The 17834-nt window shown below is 44.5% G+C and overlaps 1 protein-coding gene and 16 non-coding genes across 17 annotated transcripts in view; 1 reads left to right on the top strand and 16 right to left on the bottom strand.

Annotated features, from left to right (window-relative positions):
• LOC139257944 (zinc finger protein 850-like) overlaps positions 1-17834 on the top strand; it is a gene marked incomplete at its 5' end in the record, with an annotated part of 812458 nt that overhangs the window by 609166 nt on the left and 185458 nt on the right. The window lies entirely within an intron of this gene.
• On the bottom strand, positions 268-339 carry trnae-uuc (transfer RNA glutamic acid (anticodon UUC)). Its single transcript has one exon. It is a non-coding gene; the product is annotated as a tRNA-Glu (tRNA).
• On the bottom strand, positions 1256-1328 carry trnaf-aaa (transfer RNA phenylalanine (anticodon AAA)). Its single transcript has one exon. It is a non-coding gene; the product is annotated as a tRNA-Phe (tRNA).
• Positions 2530-2601, bottom strand: trnae-uuc (transfer RNA glutamic acid (anticodon UUC)). Its single transcript has one exon. It is a non-coding gene; the product is annotated as a tRNA-Glu (tRNA).
• On the bottom strand, positions 3517-3589 carry trnaf-gaa (transfer RNA phenylalanine (anticodon GAA)). Its single transcript has one exon. It is a non-coding gene; the product is annotated as a tRNA-Phe (tRNA).
• Positions 4792-4863, bottom strand: trnae-uuc (transfer RNA glutamic acid (anticodon UUC)). The gene has a single exon. It is a non-coding gene; the product is annotated as a tRNA-Glu (tRNA).
• On the bottom strand, positions 5780-5852 carry trnaf-aaa (transfer RNA phenylalanine (anticodon AAA)). The gene has a single exon. It is a non-coding gene; the product is annotated as a tRNA-Phe (tRNA).
• On the bottom strand, positions 7054-7125 carry trnae-uuc (transfer RNA glutamic acid (anticodon UUC)). The gene has a single exon. It is a non-coding gene; the product is annotated as a tRNA-Glu (tRNA).
• trnaf-gaa (transfer RNA phenylalanine (anticodon GAA)) lies at positions 8043-8115 on the bottom strand. The gene has a single exon. It is a non-coding gene; the product is annotated as a tRNA-Phe (tRNA).
• trnae-uuc (transfer RNA glutamic acid (anticodon UUC)) lies at positions 9317-9388 on the bottom strand. Its single transcript has one exon. It is a non-coding gene; the product is annotated as a tRNA-Glu (tRNA).
• Positions 10305-10377, bottom strand: trnaf-gaa (transfer RNA phenylalanine (anticodon GAA)). The gene has a single exon. It is a non-coding gene; the product is annotated as a tRNA-Phe (tRNA).
• trnae-uuc (transfer RNA glutamic acid (anticodon UUC)) lies at positions 11578-11649 on the bottom strand. The gene has a single exon. It is a non-coding gene; the product is annotated as a tRNA-Glu (tRNA).
• trnaf-gaa (transfer RNA phenylalanine (anticodon GAA)) lies at positions 12567-12639 on the bottom strand. Its single transcript has one exon. It is a non-coding gene; the product is annotated as a tRNA-Phe (tRNA).
• Positions 13841-13912, bottom strand: trnae-uuc (transfer RNA glutamic acid (anticodon UUC)). Its single transcript has one exon. It is a non-coding gene; the product is annotated as a tRNA-Glu (tRNA).
• On the bottom strand, positions 14828-14900 carry trnaf-gaa (transfer RNA phenylalanine (anticodon GAA)). The gene has a single exon. It is a non-coding gene; the product is annotated as a tRNA-Phe (tRNA).
• trnae-uuc (transfer RNA glutamic acid (anticodon UUC)) lies at positions 16102-16173 on the bottom strand. The gene has a single exon. It is a non-coding gene; the product is annotated as a tRNA-Glu (tRNA).
• On the bottom strand, positions 17067-17139 carry trnaf-gaa (transfer RNA phenylalanine (anticodon GAA)). Its single transcript has one exon. It is a non-coding gene; the product is annotated as a tRNA-Phe (tRNA).

Genomic DNA, 17834 nt, shown 5'->3' with positions numbered 1-17834 from the left:
AATGCATTGATTGATGATAAGCCCGAGTGCTGTGGCGCAAATAGGTACCTGGAAGACTAAAGATAGCCATGATTGGCAAAATTTACGTTGTCTATCAGCAATTGGAGTTCCACTTGTTGAGCGAGATCTTGTCATTTCGTGCAGATTTTAAAACAGAAGTGTCTGTTGTGTCATGACACGCTGCTGATGGTTGGGGCAACAACAGCGAGGTGAGCTGCAAGCTTCTTCAGGAACAGCATTGCAATTCGAAGCACCGCAAATACAATGTTCCCTGACCGGGAATCGAACCCGGCCCGCAGCGGTGAAAGCGCCGAATCCTAACCACTAGACCACCAGGGAAGCTGCTGCAAATGTCTGTGCCAGCAAGCAGACCTACCCAGTCTTTCCTCCTTGCTGTTTCGAAATTCTCATCACATTCGCGCTAGGGAAATCTGTTCGCAGCAAATGGCAGTTTTTGTGGAGAACACCAAAGACATGTCCGCGCAATCACAGCGTTAAGTGCGCCTAGGCTTCCACTGAAATCCATTTCATTCTCTCCTTTTTCCGGGAATTTTCACTCTCGGTACCGTGTGAACATTTCATTTGTTGCTTTTGTCCTGAACTGCAGCCTTTTGCCCATCTCCGGGCGACAGAACCGTTCTAAATGTCTGTTCTGCTTATAACCATTGACGGGAACAGGTCTCCAGTTCAGCGGTTATCAGCAAAGCAAGAAACACGTATAAACAGAAAGTTGTGCTCTGCACACCGTCGGCAAAGAAGCAATGGCTGTTATTCCAAATAATTGCCATCCCTTGGGATTCCGTGTGGATTTGTTTCGTTATGAAGATTTGATTGTAAAAGTTACTACTAACCGAATAAAAATTATGAAAAATTGGGATGGCCCATATGGGGATCGGGCCCGCGCTCTTGGCTTTATTAATACCACGCCCAAAACGACCGATTTAACCGGCAACAAAATGCCCCAGGGCTGCGTGAAAGCCCAGCCTGAGATGATTTTGTATCCGGCACACACTGGGTGATAGAGTTACTGCATAAGAATTGAACACATCGCATCGCTAAAACATTGTTCACTCTTCATATACAAAACTGGGCAGAGTATAAATAGAAAGTAACAGAAAAAGAGCACTGAATCTAAAAAAAATCATGTCGAAAATTAGTATCACGCAACCGCTGAACAGCCCATCCCTCAAGCACTGTCTCGATATCAAACCTGCTTCTCCCCTTAAAATGAAGGAAACGCAAAATCACCAGATATTGCCGAAACCCAGGATTGAACCAGGGACCTTTAAATCTTTAGTCTAACGCTCTCCCAACTGAGCTATTTCGGCCCGACAGAAAACGAAGCAAAACTTTCTCACACCTTTTTGAAAGAAAACTTAAACCCCGGAAGGAATTGCCCCGCACACTCAGTCCTCATTTCGGGGCAATGAGCTCCGGATGTGTTCATGTAATGTATAATGATATTGAAAATCTTTATGCTCATGTTAACTTATCATTGCCCACGATCCAGGCACTCTCTGATTCCGGTATTGTGCACGTTGCTAAGTTGAAAATTTGCATTTTTCCGCACTGGCAATGAATTGACTGATCGCCGGGCTGTGATCAGCTCGGTTTGTTAGGGTGATGCCGCGCATGAACGTACATGGAGGAATAATGATCATTTTGATTGTTCTCACAATGCACTTAAATGTTGGCAAACCGTACAGTGTCAATCAGCAATTGTAGTTCCATATGTTCATTTAATATTCTGCTGAAGTGTTCATAAAGATACAAAGATTGCACACCAGGCTAGATCTCACAGTGCTGAAGACACAGTGAAATATACTGGAGAGTTTATAACTGTTTCAGAACATAACATGTCAGCAAAATTCCCTCTTCTGTTCTCGGCACTGATGGGTTGTGAAAGGGAGACGGGCCGAAGTCCTATTGAGCCGCACTGACCCCGAGCCAAAGTGAAATTAAAGCAGGTTCAGTCCTCAGCAGTGATATGATGAAGAGAGATAAGAGTCGCGAATCAACGTTAGTGATGGTGAATCTCGGTTAGATCAAAAACTCCATGAATTCTCTGCCGGGAAATTCAGATCTTGGAAATCGCCTGTGAACGCTAAACATTGATATGCAGTGAGCCAATGTTCAATATAAAGGAGCCCAGGCCAAATGAATGCTCAAGGATAAATTATCAGTGCCCATGGTCCAGGCATTCCCTGATTCCAGTCTTCCACACGTTGCGAAGTTTAAAATGCTGAATATTTCCACAGTGGCAATGCATTGATTGATGATAAGCCCGAGTGCTGTGGCGCAAATAGGTACCTGGAAGACTAAAGATAGCCATGATTGGCAAAATTTACGTTGTCTATCAGCAATTGGAGTTCCACTTGTTGAGCGAGATCTTGTCATTTAGTGCAGATTTTAAAACAGAAGTGTCTGTTGTGTCATGACACGCTGCTGATGGTTGGGGCAACAACAGCGAGGTGAGCTGCAAGCTTCTTCAGGAACAGCATTGCATTTCGAAGCACCGCAAATACAATGTTCCCTGACCGGGAATCGAACCCGGGCCGCGGCGGTGAAAGCGCCGAATCCTAACCACTAGACCACCAGGGAAGCTGCTGCAAATGTCTGTGCCAGCAAGCAGACCTACCCAGTCTTTCCTCCTTGCTGTTTCGAAATTCTCATCACATTCGCGCCAGGGAAATCTGTTCGCAGCAAATGGCAGTTTTTGTGGAGAACACCAAAGACATGTCCGCGCAATCACAGCGTTAAGTGCGCCTAGGCTTCCACTGAAATCCATTTCATTCTCTCCTTTTTCCGGGAATTTTCACTCTCGGTACCGTGTGAACATTTCATTTGGTGCTTTTGTCCTGAACTGCAGCCTTTTGCCCATCTCCGGGCGACAGAACCGTTCTAAATGTCTGTTCTGCTTATAACCATTGACGGGAACAGGTCTCCAGTTCAGCGGTTATCAGCAAAGCAAGAAACACGTATAAACAGAAAGTTGTGCTCTGCACACCGTCGGCAAAGAAGCAATGGCTGTTATTCCAAATAATTGCCATCCCTTGGGATTCCGTGTGGATTTGTTTCGTTATGAAGATTTGATTGTAAAAGTTACTACTAACCGAATAAAAATTATGAAAAATTGGGATGGCCCATATGGGGATCGGGCCCGCGCTCTTGGCTTTATTAATACCACGCCCTAAACGACCGATTTAACCGGAAACAAAATGCCCCAGGGCTGCGTGAAAGCCCAGATTGAGATGATTTTGTATCCGGCACACACTGGGTGATAGAGTTACTGCATAAGAATTGAACACATCGCATCGCTAAAACATTGTTCACTCTTCATATACAAAACTGGGAAAGTATAAATAGAAAGTAACAGAAAAAGAGCGCTGAATCTAAAAAAAATCATGTCGAAAATTAGTATCACGCAACCACTGAACAGCCCATCCCTCAAGCACTGTCTCGATATCAAACCAGCTTCTCCCCTTAAAATGAAGGAAACGCAAAAACACCAGATATTGCCGAAACCCGGGATTGAACCATGGACCTTTAGATCTTCAGTCTAACGCTCTCCCAACTGAGCTATTTCTGCCCGACAGAAAACGAAGCAAAACTTTCTCACACCTTTTTGAAAGAAAACTTAAACCCCGGAAGGAATTGCCCCGCACACTCAGTCCTCATTTCGGGGCAATGAGCTCCGGATGTGTTAATGTAATGTATAATGATATTGAAAATCTTTATGCTCATGTTAACTTATCATTGCCCACGATCCAGGCACTCTCTGATTCCGGTATTGTGCACGTTGCTAAGTTGAAAATTTGCATTTTTCCGCACTGGCAATGAATTGACTGATCGCCTGGCTGTGATCAGCTCGGTTTGTTAGGGTGATGCCGCGCATGAACGTACATGGAAGAATAATGATCATTTTGATTGTTCTCCCACTGCACTTAAATGTTGGCAAACCGTACAGTGTCAATCAGCAATTGTAGTTCCATATGTTCATTTAATATTCTGCTGAAGTGTTCATAAAGACACAAAGATTGCACACCAGGCTAGATCTCACAGTGCTGAAGACACAGTGAAATATACTGGAGAGTTGATAACTGTTTCAGAACATAACATGTCATCAAAATTCCCTCTTCTGTTCTCGGCACTGATGGGTTGTGAAAGGGAGACGGGCCGAAGTCCTATTGAGCCGCACTGACCCCGAGCCAAAGTGAAATTAAAGCAGGTTCAGTCCTTAGCAGTGATATGATGAAGAGAGATAAGAGTCGCGAATCAACGTTAGTGATGGTGAATCTCGGTTAGATCAAAAACTCCATGAATTCTCTGCCGGGAAATTCAGATCTTGGAAATCGCCTGTGAACGCTAAACATTGATATGCAGTGAGCCAATGTTCAATATAGAAGGAGCCCAGGCCAAATGAATGCTCAAGGATAAATTATCAGTGCCCATGGTCCAGGCATTCCCTGATTCCAGTCTTCCACACGTTGCGAAGTTTAAAATGCTGAATATTTCCACAGTGGCAATGCATTGATTGATGATAAGCCCGAGTGCTGTGGCGCAAATAGGTACCTGGAAGACTAAAGATAGCCATGATTGGCAAAATTTACGTTGTCTATCAGCAATTGGAGTTCCACTTTTTGAGCGAGATCTTGTCATTTAGTGCAGATTTTGAAACAGAAGTGTCCGTTGTACCATGACACGCTGCTGATGGTTGGGGCAACAACAGCGAGGTGAGCTGCAAGCTTCTTCAGAAACAGCATTGCATTTCGAAGCACCGCAAATACAATGTTCCCTGACCGGGAATCGAACCCGGGCCGCGGCGGCGAAAGCGCCGAATCCTAACCACTAGACCACCAGGGAAGCTGCTGCAAATGTCTGTGCCAGCAAGCAGACCAACCCAGTCTTTCCTCCTTGCTGTTTCGAAATTCTCATCACATTCGCGCCAGGGAAATCTGTTCGCAGCAAATGGCAGTTTTTGTGGAGAACACCAAAGTCATGTCCGCGCAATCACAGCGTTAAGTGCGGCTAGGCTTCCACTGAAATCCATTTCCTTCTCTCCTTTTTCCGGGAATTTTCACTCTCGGTACCGTGTGAACATTTCATTTGGTGCTTTTGTCCTGAACTGCAGCCTTTTGCCCATCTCCGGGCGACAGAACCGTTCTAAATGTCTGTTATGCTTATAACCATTGACGGGAACAGGTCTCCAGTTCAGCGGTTATCAGCAAAGCAAGAAACACGTATAAACAGAAAGTTGTGCTCTGCACACCGTCGCCAAAGAAGCAATGGCTGTTATTCCAAATAATTGCCATCCCTTGGGATTCCGTGTGGATTTGTTTCGTTATGAAGATTTGATTGTAAAAGTTACTACTAACCGAATAAAAATTATGAAAAATTGGGATGGCCCATATGGGGATCGGGCCCGCGCTCTTGGCTTTATTAATACCACGCCCTAAACGACCGATTTAACCGGCAACAAAATGCCCCAGGGCTGCGTGAAAGCCCAGCCTGAGATGATTTTGTATCCGGCACACACTGGGTGATAGAGTTACTGCATAAGAATTGAACACATCGCATCGCTAAAACATTGTTCACTCTTCATATACAAAACTGGGCAGAGTATAAATAGAAAGTAACAGAAAAAGAGCACTGAATCTTAAAAAAATCATGTCGAAAATTAGTATCACGCAACCGCTGAACAGCCCATCCCTCAAGCACTGTCTCGATATCAAACCTGCTTCTCCCCTTAAAATGAAGGAAACGCAAAATCACCAGATATTGCCGAAACCCAGGATTGAACCAGGGACCTTTAGATCTTTAGTCTAACGCTCTCCCAACTGAGCTATTTCGGCCCGACAGAAAACGAAGCAAAACTTTCTCACACCTTTTTGAAAGAAAACTTAAACCCGGAAGGAATTGCCCCGCACACTCAGTCCTCATTTCGGGGCAATGAGCTCCGGATGTGTTCATGTAATGTATAATGATATTGAAAATCTTTATGCTCATGTTAACTTATCATTGCCCACGATCCAGGCACTCTCTGATTCCGGTATTGTGCACGTTGCTAAGTTGAAAATTTGCATTTTTCCGCACTGGCAATGAATTGACTGATCGCCGGGCTGTGATCAGCTCGGTTTGTTAGGGTGATGCCGCGCATGAACGTACATGGAAGAATAATGATCATTTTGATTGTTCTCCCACTGCACTTAAATGTTGGCAAACCGTACCGTGTCAATCAGCAATTGTAGTTCCATATGTTCATTTAATATTCTGCTGAAGTGTTCATAAAGACACAATGATTGCACACCAGGCTAGATCTCACAGTGCTGAAGACACAGTGAAATATACTGGAGAGTTTATAACTGTTTCAGAACATAACATGTCAGCAAAATTCCCTCTTCTGTTCTCGGCACTGATGGGTTGTGAAAGGGAGACGGGCAGAAGTCCTATTGAGCCGCACTGACCCCGAGCCAAAGTGAAATTAAAGCAGGTTCAGTCCTTAGCAGTGATATGATGAAGAGAGATAAGAGTCGCGAATCAACGTTAGTGATGGTGAATCTCGGTTAGATCAAAAACTCCATGAATTCTCTGCCGGGAAATTCAGATCTTGGAAATCGCCTGTGAACGCTAAACATTGATATGCAGTGAGCCAATGTTCAATATAGAAGGAGCCCAGGCCAAATGAATGCTCAAGGATAAATTATCAGTGCCCATGGTCCAGGCATTCCCTGATTCCAGTCTTCCACACGTTGCGAAGTTTAAAATGCTGAATATTTCCACAGTGGCAATGCATTGATTGATGATAAGCCCGAGTGCTGTGGCGCAAATAGGTACCTGGAAGACTAAAGATAGCCATGATTGGCAAAATTTACGTTGTCTATCAGCAATTGGAGTTCCACTTGTTGAGCGAGATCTTGTCATTCAGTGCAGATTTTAAAACAGAACTGTCTGTTGTATCATGAAACGCTGCTGATGGTTGGGGCAACAAAAGCGAGGTGAGCTGCAAGCTTCTTCAGGAACAGCATTGCATTTCGAAGCATCGCAAATACAATATTCCCTGACCGGGAATCGAACCCGGGCCGCGACGGTGAAAGCACCGAATCCTAACCACTAGACCACCAGGGAAGCTGCTGCAAATGTCTGTGCCAGCAAGCAGACCTACCCAGTCTTTCCTCCTTGCTGTTTCGAAATTCTCATCACATTCGCGCCAGGGAAATCTGTTCGCAGCAAATGCCAGTTTTTGTGGAGAACACCAAAGACATGTCCGCGCAATCACAGCGTTAAGTGCGCCTAGGCTTCCACTGAAATCCATTTCATTCTCTCCTTTTTCCGGGAATTTTCACTCTCGGTACCGTGTGAACATTTCATTTGGTGCTTTTGTCCTGAACTGCAGCCTTTTGCCCATCTCCGGGCGACAGAACCGTTCTAAATGTCTGTTCTGCTTATAACCATTGACGGGAACAGGTCTCCAGTTCAGCGGTTATCAGCAAAGCAAGAAAAACGTATAAACAGAAAGTTGTGCTCTGCACACCGTCGGCAAAGAAGCAATGGCTGTTATTCCAAATAATTGCCATCCCTTGGGATTCCGTGTGGATTTGTTTCGTTATGAAGATTTGATTGTAAAAGTTACTACTAACCGAATAAAAATTATGAAAAATTGGGATGGCCCATATGGGGATCGGGCCCGCGCTCTTGGCTTTATTAATACCACGCCCAAAACGACCGATTTAACCGGCAACAAAATGCCCCAGGGCTGCGTGAAAGCCCAGCCTGAGATGATTTTGTATCCGGCACACACTGGGTGATAGAGTTACTGCATAAGAATTGAACACATCGCATCGCTAAAACATTGTTCACTCTTCATATAGAAAACTGGGCAGAGTATAAATAGAAAGTAACAGAAAAAGAGCACTGAATCTAAAAAAAAATCATGTCGAAAATTAGTATCACGCAACCGCTGAACAGCCCATCCCTCAAGCACTGTCTCGATATCAAACCAGCTTCTCCCCTTAAAATGAAGGAAACGCAAAATCACCAGATATTGCCGAAACCCGGGATTGAACCAGGGACCTTTAGATCTTCAGTCTAACGCTCTCCCAACTGAGCTATTTCGGCCCGACAGAAAACGAAGCAAAACTTTCTCACACCTTTTTGAAAGAAAACTTAAACTCCGGAAGGAATTGCCCCGCACACTCAGTCCTCATTTCGGGGCAATGAGCTCCGGATGTGTTCATGTAATGTATAATGATATTGAAAATCTTTATGCTCATGTTAACTTATCATTGCCCACGATCCAGGCACTCTCTGATTCCGGTATTGTGCACGTTGCTAAGTTGAAAATTTGCATTTTTCCGCACTGGCAATGAATTGACTGATCGCCGGGCTGTGATCAGCTCGGTTTGTTAGGGTGATGCCGCGCATGAACGTACATGGAAGAATAATGATCATTTTGATTGTTCTCACAATGCACTTAAATGTTGGCAAACCGTACAGTGTCAATCAGCAATTGTAGTTCCATATGTTCATTTAATATTCTGCTGAAGTGTTCATAAAGATACAAAGATTGCACACCAGGCTAGATCTCACAGTGCTGAAGACACACTGAAATATACTGGAGAGTTTATAACTGTTTCAGAACATAACATGTCAGCAAAATTCCCTCTTCTGTTCTCGGCACTGATGGGTTGTGAAAGGGAGACGGGCCGAAGTCCTATTGAGCCGCACTGACCCCGAGCCAAAGTGAAATTAAAGCAGGTTCAGTCCTTAGCAGTGATATGATGAAGAGAGATAAGAGTCGCGAATCAACGTTAGTGATGGTGAATCTCGGTTAGATCAAAAACTCCATGAATTCTTTGCCGGGAAATTCAGATCTTGGAAATCGCCTGTGAACGCTAAACATTGATATGCAGTGAGCCAATGTTCAATATAAAGGAGCCCAGGCCAAATGAATGCTCAAGGATAAATTATCAGTGCCCATGTTCCAGGCATTCCCTGATTCCAGTCTTCCACACGTTGCGAAGTTTAAAATGCTGAATATTTCCACAGTGGCAATGCATTGATTGATGATAAGCCCGAGTGCTGTGGCGCAAATAGGTACCTGGAAGACTAAAGATAGCCATGATTGGCAAAATTTACGTTGTCTATCAGCAATTGGAGTTCTACTTGTTGAGCGAGATCTTGTCATTTAGTGCAGATTTTAAAACAGAAGTGTCTGTTGTGTCATGACACGCTGCTGATGGTTGGGGCAACAACAGCGAGGTGAGCTGCAAGCTTCTTCAGGAACAGCATTGCATTTCGAAGCACCGCAAATACAATGTTCCCTGACCGGGAATCGAACCCGGGCCGCGGCGGTGAAAGCGCCGAATCCTAACCACTAGACCACCAGGGAAGCTGCTGCAAATGTCTCTGCCAGCAAGCAGACCTACCCAGTCTTTCCTCCTTGCTGTTTCGAAATTCTCATCACATTCGCGCCAGGGAAATCTGTTCGCAGCAAATGGCAGTTTTTGTGGAGAACACCAAAGACATGTCCGCGCAATCACAGCGTTAAGTGCGCCTAGGCTTCCACTGAAATCCATTTCATTCTCTCCTTTTTCCGGGAATTTTCACTCTCGGTACCGTGTGAACATTTCATTTGGTGCTTTTGTCCTGAACTGCAGCCTTTTGCCCATCTCCGGGCGACAGAACCGTTCTAAATGTCTGTTCTGCTTATAACCATTGACGGGAACAGGTCTCCAGTTCAGCGGTTATCAGTAAAGCAAGAAACACGTATAAACAGAAAGTTGTGCTCTGCACACCGTCGGCAAAGAAGCAATGGCTGTTATTCCAAATAATTGCCATCCCTTGGGATTCCGTGTGGATTTGTTTCATTATGAAGATTTGATTGTAAAAGTTACTACTAACCGAATAAAAATTATGAAAAATTGGGATGGCCCATATGGGGATCGGGCCCGCGCTCTTGGCTTTATTAATACCACGCCCTAAACGACCGATTTAACCGGCAACAAAATGCCCCAGGGCTGCGTGAAAGCCCAGCCTGAGATGATTTTGTATCCGGCACACACTGGGTGATAGAGTTACTGCATAAGAATTGAACACATCGCATCGCTAAAACATTGTTCACTCTTCATATACAAAACTGGGCAGAGTATAAATAGAAAGTAACAGAAAAAGAGCACTGAATCTAAAAAAAATCATGTCGAAAATTAGTATCACGCAACCGCTGAACAGCCCATCCCTCAAGCACTGTCTCGATATCAAACCTGCTTCTCCCCTTAAAATGAAGGAAACGCAACATCACCAGATATTGCCGGAACCCAGGATTGAACCAGGGATCTTTAGATCTTCAGTCTAACGCTCTCCCAACTGAGCTATTTCGGCCCGACAGAAAACGAAGCAAAACCTTCTCACACCTTTTTGAAAGAAAACTTAAACCCCGGAAGGAATTGCCCCGCACACTCAGTCCTCATTTCGGGGCAATGAGCTCCGGATGTGTTCATGTAATGTATAATGATATTGAAAATCTTTATGCTCATGTTAACTTATCATTGCCCACGATCCAGGCACTCTCTGATTCCGGTATTGTGCACGTTGCTAAGTTGAAAATTTGCATTTTTCCGCACTGGCAATGAATTGACTGATCGCCGGGCTGTGATCAGCTCGGTTTGTTAGGGTGATGCCGCGCATGAACGTACATGGAAGAATAATGATCATTTTGATTGTTCTCCCACTGCACTTAAATGTTGGCAAACCATACAGTGTCAATCAGCAATTGTAGTTCCATATGTTCATTTAATATTCTGCTGAAGTGTTCATAAAGACACAAAGATTGCACACCAGGCTAGATCTCACAGTGCTGAAGACACAGTGAAATATACTGGAGAGTTTATAACTGTTTCAGAACATAACATGTCAGCAAAATTCCCTCTTCTGTTCTCGGCACTGATGGGTTGTGAAAGGGAGACGGGCCGAAGTCCTATTGAGCCGCACTGACCCCGAGCCAAAGTGAAATTAAAGCAGGTTCAGTCCTTAGCAGTGATATGATGAAGAGAGATAAGAGTCGCGAATCAACGTTAGTGATGGTGAATCTCGGTTAGATCAAAAACTCCATGAATTCTCTGCCGGGAAATTCAGATCTTGGAAATCGCCTGTGAACGCTAAACATTGATATGCAGTGAGCCAATGTTCAATATAAAGGAGCCCAGGCCAAATGAATGCTCAAGGATAAATTATCAGTGCCCATGGTCCAGGCATTCCCTGATTCCAGTCTTCCACACGTTGCGAAGTTTAAAATGCTGAATATTTCCACAGTGGCAATGCATTGATTGATGATAAGCCCGAGTGCTGTGGCGCAAATAGGTACCTGGAAGACTAAAGATAGCCATGATTGGCAAAATTTACGTTGTCTATCAGCAATTGGAGTTCCACTTGTTGAGCGAGATCTTGTCATTTAGTGCAGATTTTAAAACGGAAGGGTCTGTTGTGTCATGACACGCTGCTGATGGTTGGGGCAACAACAGCGAGGTGAGCTGCAAGCTCTTCAGGAACAGCATTGCATTTCGAAGCATCGCAAATACAATGTTCTCTGACCGGGAATCGAACCCGGGCCGCGGCGGTGAAAGCGCCGAATCCTAACCACTAGACCACCAGGGAAGCTGCTGCAAATGTCTGTGCCAGCAAGCAGACCTACCCAGTCTTTCCTCCTTGCTGTTTCGAAATTCTCATCACATTCGCGCCAGGGAAATCTGTTCGCAGCAAATGGCAGTTTTTGTGGAGAACACCAAAGACATGTCCGCGCAATCACAGCGTTAAGTGCGCCTAGGCTTCCACTGAAATCCATTTCATTCTCTCCTTTTTCCGGGAATTTTCACTCTCGGTACCGTGTGAACATTTCATTTGTTGCTTTTGTCCTGAACTGCAGCCTTTTGCCCATCTCCGGGCGACAGAACCGTTCTAAATGTCTGTTCTGCTTATAACCATTGACGGGAACAGGTCTCCAGTTCAGCGGTTATCAGCAAAGCAAGAAACACGTATAAACAGAAAGTTGTGCTCTGCACACCGTCGGCAAAGAAGCAATGGCTGTTATTCCAAATAATTGCCATCCCTTGGGATTCCGTGTGGATTTGTTTCGTTATCAAGATTTGATTGTAAAAGTTACTACTAACCGAATAAAAATTATGAAAAATTGGGATGGCCCATATGGGGATCGGGCCCGCGCTCTTGGCTTTATTAATACCACGCCCAAAACGACCGATTTAACCGGCAACAAAATGCCCCAGGGCTGCGTGAAAGCCCAGCCTGAGATGATTTTGTATCCGGCACACACTGGGTGATAGAGTTACTGCATAAGAATTGAACACATCGCATCGCTAAAACATTGTTCACTCTTCATATAGAAAACTGGGCAGAGTATAAATAGAAAGTAACAGAAAAAGAGCACTGAATCTAAAAAAAAATCATGTCGAAAATTAGTATCACGCAACCGCTGAACAGCCCATCCCTCAAGCACTGTCTCGATATCAAACCAGCTTCTCCCCTTAAAATGAAGGAAACGCAAAATCACCAGATATTGCCCAAACCCGGGATTGAACCAGGGACCTTTAGATCTTCAGTCTAACGCTCTCCCAACTGAGCTATTTCGGCCCGACAGAAAACGAAGCAAAACTTTCTCACACCTTTTTGAAAGAAAACTTAAACCCCGGAAGGAATTGCCCCGCACACTCAGTCCTCATTTCGGGGCAATGAGCTCCGGATGTGTTCATGTAATGTATAATGATATTGAAAATCTTTATGCTCATGTTAACTTATCATTGCCCACGATCCAGGCACTCTCTGATTCCGGTATTGTGCACGTTGCTAAGTTGAAAATTTGCATTTTTCCGCACTGGCAATGAATTGACTGATCGCCGGGCTGTGATCAGCTCGGTTTGTTAGGGTGATGCCGCGCATGAACGTACATGGAAGAATAATGATCATTTTGATTGTTCTCACAATGCACTTAAATGTTGGCAAACCGTACAGTGTCAATCAGCAATTGTAGTTCCATATGTTCATTTAATATTCTGCTGAAGTGTTCATAAAGATACAAAGATTGCACACCAGGCTAGATCTCACAGTGCTGAAGACACAGTGAAATATACTGGAGAGTTTATAACTATTTCAGAACATAACATGTCAGCAAAATTCCCTCTTCTGTTCTCGGCACTGATGGGTTGTGAAAGGGAGACGGGCCGAAGTCCTATTGAGCCGCACTGACCCCGAGCCAAAGTGAAATTAAAGCAGGTTCAGTCCTTAGCAGTGATATGATGAAGAGAGATAAGAGTCGCGAATCAACGTTAGTGATGGTGAATCTCGGTTAGATCAAAAACTCCATGAATTCTCTGCCGGGAAATTCAGATCTTGGAAATCGCCTGTGAACGCTAAACATTGATATGCAGTGAGCCAATGTTCAATATAAAGGAGCCCAGGCCAAATGAATGCTCAAGGATAAATTATCAGTGCCCATGGTCCAGGCATTCCCTGATTCCAGTCTTCCACACGTTGCGAAGTTTAAAATGCTGAATATTTCCACAGTGGCAATGCATTGATTGATGATAAGCCCGAGTGCTGTGGCGCAAATAGGTACCTGGAAGACTAAAGATAGCCATGATTGGCAAAATTTACGTTGTCTATCAGCAATTGGAGTTCCACTTGTTGAGCGAGATCTTGTCATTTAGTGCAGATTTTAAAACAGAAGTGTCTGTTGTGTCATGACACGCTGCTGATGGTTGGGGCAACAACAGCGAGGTGAGCTGCAAGCTTCTTCAGGAACAGCATTGCAATTCGAAGCACCGCAAATACAATGTTCCCTGACCGGGAATCGAACCCGGGCCGCGGCGGTGAAAGCGCCGAATCCTAACCACTAGACCACCAGGGAAGCTGCTGCAAATGTCTGTGCCAGCAAGCAGACCTACCCAGTCTTTCCTCCTTGCTGTTTCGAAATTCTCATCACATTCGCGCCAGGGAAATCTGTTCGCAGCAAATGGCAGTTTTTGTGGAGAACACCAAAGACATGTCCGCGCAATCACAGCGTTAAGTGCGCCTAGGCTTCCACTGAAATCCATTTCATTCTCTCCTTTTTCCGGGAATTTTCACTCTCGGTACCGTGTGAACATTTCATTTGTTGCTTTTGTCCTGAACTGCAGCCTTTTGCCCATCTCCGGGCGACAGAACCGTTCTAAATGTCTGTTCTGCTTATAACCATTGACGGGAACAGGTCTCCAGTTCAGCGGTTATCAGCAAAGCAAGAAACACGTATAAACAGAAAGTTGTGCTCTGCACACCGTCGGCAAAGAAGCAATGGCTGTTATTCCAAATAATTGCCATCCCTTGGGATTCCGTGTGGATTTGTTTCGTTATGAAGATTTGATTGTAAAAGTTACTACTAACCGAATAAAAATTATGAAAAATTGGGATGGCCCATATGGGGATCGGGCCCGCGCTCTTGGCTTTATTAATACCACGCCCTAAACGACCGATTTAACCGGCAACAAAATGCCCCAGGGCTGCGTGAAAGCCCAGCCTGAGATGATTTTGTATCCGGCACACACTGGGTGATAGAGTTACTGCATAAGAATTGAACACATCGCATCGCTAAAACATTGTTCACTCTTCATATAGAAAACTGGGCAGAGTATAAATAGAAAGTAACAGAAAAAGAGCACTGAATCTAAAAAAATCATGTCGAAAATTAGTATCACGCAACCGCTGAACAGCCCATCCCTCAAGCACTGTCTCGATATCAAACCAGCTTCTCCCCTTAAAATGAAGGAAACGCAAAATCACCAGATATTGCCGAAACCCGGGATTGAACCAGGGACCTTTAGATCTTCAGTCTAACGCTCTCCCAACTGAGCTATTTCGGCCCGACAGAAAACGAAGCAAAACTTTCTCACACCTTTTTGAAAGAAAACTTAAACCCCGGAAGGAATTGCCCCGCACACTCAGTCCTCATTTCGGGGCAATGAGCTCCGGATGTGTTCATGTAATGTATAATGATATTGAAAATCTTTATGCTCATGTTAACTTATCATTGCCCGCGATCCAGGCACTCTCTGATTCCGCTATTGTGCACGTTGCTAAGTTGAAAATTTGCATTTTTCCGCACTGGCAATGAATTGACTGATCGCCGGGCTGTGATCAGCTCGGTTTGTTAGGGTGATGCCGCGCACGAACGTACATGGAAGAATAATGATCATTTTGATTTTTCTCACAATGCACTTAAATGTTGGCAAACCGTACAGTGTCAATCAGCAATTGTAGTTCCATATGTTCATTTAATATTCTGCTGAAGTGTTCATAAAGATACAAAGATTGCACACCAGGCTAGATCTCACAGTGCTGAAGACACAGTGAAATATACTGGAGAGTTTATAACTGTTTCAGAACATAACATGTCAGCAAAATTCCCTCTTCTGTTCTCGGCACTGATGGGTTGTGAAAGGGAGACGGGCCGAAGTCCTATTGCGCCGCACTGACCCCGAGCCAAAGTGAAATTAAAGCAGGTTCAGTCCTTAGCAGTGATATGATGAAGAGAGATAAGAGTCGCGAATCAACGTTAGTGATGGTGAATCTCGGTTAGATCAAAAACTCCATGAATTCTCTGCCGGGAAATTCAGATCTTGGAAATCGCCTGTGAACGCTAAACATTGATATGCAGTGAGCCAATGTTCAATATAAAGGAGCCCAGGCCAAATGAATGCTCAAGGATAAATTATCAGTGCCCATGGTCCAGGCATTCCCTGATTCCAGTCTTCCACACGTTGCGAAGTTTAAAATGCTGAATATTTCCACAGTGGCAATGCATTGATTGATGATAAGCCCGAGTGCGGTGGCGCAAATAGGTACCTGGAAGACTAAAGATAGCCATGATTGGCAAAATTTACGTTGTCTATCAGCAATTGGAGTTCCACTTGTTGAGCGAGATCTTGTCATTTAGTGCAGATTTTAAAACAGAAGTGTCTGTTGTGTCATGACACGCTGCTGATGGTTGGGGCAACAACAGCGAGGTGAGCTGCAAGCTTCTTCAGGAACAGCATTGCATTTCGAAGCACCGCAAATACAATGTTCCCTGACCGGGAATCGAACCCGGGCCGCGGCGGTGAAAGCGCCGAATCATAACAACTAGACCAGCAGGGAAGCTGCTGCAAATGTCTGTGCCAGCAAGCAGACCAACCCAGTCTTTCCTCCTTGCTGTTTCGAAATTCTCATCACATTCGCGCCAGGGAAATCTGTTCGCAGCAAATGGCAGTTTTTGTGGAGAACACCAAAGACATGTCCGCGCAATCACAGCGTTAAGTGCGCCTAGGCTTCCACTGAAATCCATTTCATTCTCTCCTTTTTCCGGGAATTTTCACTCTCGCTACCGTGTGAACATTTCATTTGGTGCTTTTGTCCTGAACTGCAGCCTTTTGCCCATCTCCGGGCGACAGAACCGTTCTAAATGTCTGTTCTGCTTATAACCATTGACGGGAACAGGTCTCCAGTTCAGCGGTTATCAGCAAAGCAAGAAACACGTATAAACAGAAAGTTGTGCTCTGCACACCGTCAACAAAGAAGCAATGACTGTTATTCCAAATAATTGCCATCCCTTGGGATTCCGTGTGGATTTGTTTCGTTATGAAGATTTGATTGTAAAAGTTACTACTAACCGAATAAAAATTATGAAAAATTGGGATGGCCCATATGGGGATCGGGCCCGCGCCCTAAACGACCGATTTAACCGGCAACAAAATGCCCCAGGGCTGCGTGAAAGCCCAGCCTGAGATGATTTTGTATCCGGCACACACTGGGTGATAGAGTTACTGCATAAGAATTGAACACATCGCATCGCTAAAACATTGTTCACTCTTCCTATACAAAACTGGGCAGAGTATAAATAGAAAGTAACAGAAAAAGAGCGCTGAATCTAAAAAAAATCATGTCGAAAATTAGTATCACGCAACCGCTGAACAGCCCATCCCTCAAGCACTGTCTCGATATCAAACCAGCTTCTCCCCTTAAAATGAAGGAAACGCAAAATCACCACATATCGCCGAAACCCGGGATTGAACCAGGGACCTTTAGGTCTTCAGTCTAACGCTCTCCCAACTGAGCTATTTCGGCCCGACAGAAAACGAAGCAAAACTTCCTCACACCTTTTTGAAAGAAAACTTAAACCCCCAAAAGGAATTGCCCCGCACACTCAGTCCTCATTTCGGGGCAATGAGCTCCGGATGTGTTCATGTAATGTATAATGATATTGAAAATCTTTATGCTCATGTTAACTTATCATTGCCCACGATCCAGGCACTCTCTGATTCTGGTATTGTGCACGTTGCTAAGTTGAAAATTTGCATTTTTCCGCACTGGCAATGAATTGACTGATCGCCGGGCTGTGATCAGCTCGGTTTGTTAGGGTGATGCCGCGCATGAACGTACATGGAAGAATAATGATCATTTTGATTGTTCTCCCACTGCACTTAAATGTTGGCAAACCATACATTGTCAATCAGCAATTGTAGTTCCATATGTTCATTTAATATTCTGATGAAGTGTTCATAAAGACACAAAGATTGCACACCAGGCTAGATCTCACAGTGCTGAAGACACAGTGAAATATACTGGAGAGTTTATAACTGTTTCAGAACATAACATGTCAGCAAAATTCCCTCTTCTGTTCTCGGCACTGATGGGTTGTGAAAGGGAGACGGGCCGAAGTCCTATTGAGCCGCACTGACCCCGAGCCAAAGTGAAATTAAAGCAGGTTCAGTCCTTAGCAGTGATATGATGAAGAGAGATAAGAGTCGCGAATCAACGTT

Source organism: Pristiophorus japonicus, unplaced genomic scaffold (assembly GCF_044704955.1).
Source record: "Pristiophorus japonicus isolate sPriJap1 unplaced genomic scaffold, sPriJap1.hap1 HAP1_SCAFFOLD_94, whole genome shotgun sequence".
In the NCBI taxonomy this organism is placed as follows: domain Eukaryota; kingdom Metazoa; phylum Chordata; class Chondrichthyes; family Pristiophoridae; genus Pristiophorus; species Pristiophorus japonicus.
Note: the sequence above shows the minus strand (reverse complement) of the source record. Positions and strands in the feature narration are given on the sequence as shown.